The sequence below is a fragment of the Colobus angolensis genome, unplaced genomic scaffold (genome assembly GCF_000951035.1).
Source record: "Colobus angolensis palliatus isolate OR3802 unplaced genomic scaffold, Cang.pa_1.0 Scaffold664, whole genome shotgun sequence".
NCBI lineage: Eukaryota > Metazoa > Chordata > Mammalia > Primates > Cercopithecidae > Colobus > Colobus angolensis.
The window spans coordinates 479,601-481,998 of NW_012120310.1; positions in this window are offsets into that span (position 1 = coordinate 479,601).

The following is a 2,398-nucleotide window of genomic DNA, read 5'->3' on the forward strand; positions in this document are numbered from 1 at the left end:
GTCTAAAGTCAAAGACAAATAAAGAATTGTGAAAGGAGCAAGAGAAAAATAATTTGTCACATACAAGGACAGTTTCTTGTGAAAGGAAGGAGAATTTAAATAGGAAAAGTATATTAAAATAGTATTATAAATAAATTTTCTTCATTTATTTATTCATTGCTTCAAATAAAAGATAGAAGGGAAGATTGGAGATAAGAGTGTGGATGCTTGATTTGGGACGCCTCGGTTTGAATGCTGGCTTTGCCGTTTAATATAAGCATGAACTTGAGCACGTTCTTTAATCTTTTTGTGCTGCTGATCTCTTTTTGTGTGTAAAATAGAGGTAATAACAGAATAAAGCTTTTAGTTTTGTAATGATTATATGCATCATTATATATTAGAAGGGTATGAGGTGTAAATTAGGCATCTGAGTATAAAGTACTATTATGAATGTCTTCTTTTATCAAAAGTTTACTATGTTCAAAGTGATTAGCTACAACATACAGAATATAAAATAAATATTTAGTCAAGTTCTGTGTACTAGAGAATCTTGCAGTTTAGCAGAAAAAGATGGATGGAAATAGTACACATAAGATGCACACATAAGAGATGATCAAAATGGGTGCCAGAGAAGGAAGAGCAAGAGCAGCATGATGGGGATATTTGGGAGGGCTTCTTTGAGGGCTGACATCTGAACTGGGTCTTGAGGAATATATTTGATTCCATTTACTGTGGGGAAAAGCATTTCAGTCATCAGCCAGAGGAAGTAGAGTGGAGGCTGTGCTCTAGAAATACAGGCTAGTCACATTTAGGTATGGTTTGGAAAGAGGTGAGAAAATGATTATAAACAACAAACAATGGACTTAAAACACACAATGCCAACACGGAGCACCAGAATAAAGACCAGCCAAAAGAGGTAAGAAAGGTTATCTTGTCACTGACAGTGGCTTCCAAAGGTGTAAAAACATGCATGCTTTCTAAATTGTCCCCTTAGTGCAGCACAAGTTCAGCTTCAGAGAAGACATGTCTGGCCTCTCTGCCCTGCCATAATTTCCATCTGTCTGCTGGAATACTAAGGCAGGGATGTATGCTGAGACACATTTATTGTTTTCTTAATTGCATCTTTGCTCTTTCTGGTTATTTTGAGAGGGAGAGAGCTAATCCCATTCTGTTTGCCTGGGTTTGCTCCACCCACTCATCTTGAAAAGATTTGTTTAAATTAATATGACTGACAACAGTATTGTTCAGATGATTGACGGGGAAAACAAAACAGTGTTTGGAAGCCTGTGAAGGCCCTTTTGATTGGAGGAGTTAACATATATTGTTGTGGCATTTAAACTTTGAAGTAATTGGGTGGCTAGGTAATATTTTGCAGAATCAGGCTTTACATTTAGGATGGCAAATAGGGCAGTTTCCAAATGATGCTCTAGAGACAAATTTTTTTTCTAAGAATTGTTTTCAAATGTCCGTCTGGAAAAGAAAAAAGGGCTTGTTAGAAGGAGAATAAAACCTTAAGGCCCTTGGGGGAATTACAAGATTATGAAGGGAATGCTTTAATACTTTCAGATGAAGATCAGTGGTCACTTGTGACCTGCATTGGTGAAAAAATGAGAGAATTTTGTCCTTGCACCCAATTCGTACTTTGCACTGCAGAAAAAGGGACATTTTTATTATCTATATTAAAAACCATTGATTGAATGCCAAGTATACACTACATACTATATCAAATGTAGAATTAGACAATTCTTTACTCAGGAGGAGTATGATTTAAATGATATTTTTCTAAGCCATGTCACAATAAGAAAATAATAGGTTCCATTTTCTTCCCAGGATTCATTTCCATCTTTTCTCACTCTCTGTGTATGCATTCTTCCTTGACATCAGCAAAGCTCACTTTTTCATGTAAAGCAAGAAACTTGAGAAAATGATTTCTTAAGCACTACTGCTATTTTCCATCATTTCATATTTCTAGAAGCAGAATTTCCTCAACAAGGTATTTCCTAGGCATAAGTCTCAACTAAATAACGATTTAAGGTCCTTTTAGTAATCTATGGGGACAAAAGTATACCAGCTAACAGAATCTATCGTTTTCTCTCAATTGTACCCCATTTTGTTCATTTTCAACTTTCAATTTCCTGTTTTTGTTTATCTTAAATGGCTCAGAAATATTATCATATATTTCACTTTTGCCTTCCACATTGAAGACTATTGTAAACCCTTTAATGGTGAAATTGGAAGAAATCTTGTGTCGAGTTATCATCAGGCTCCCATAAGATGAACTGACACCCCAGCTTCTGAAGTCCTTTATCTTTCTACTCCGCACCACTTAATGATTTGTTCTTTCGAAAGTTTCCAAACTGATACACAATAACTTAAAGTCTGCTGTTTTAGTAAAGACCAGTCTTAGCTATTTAAGAGA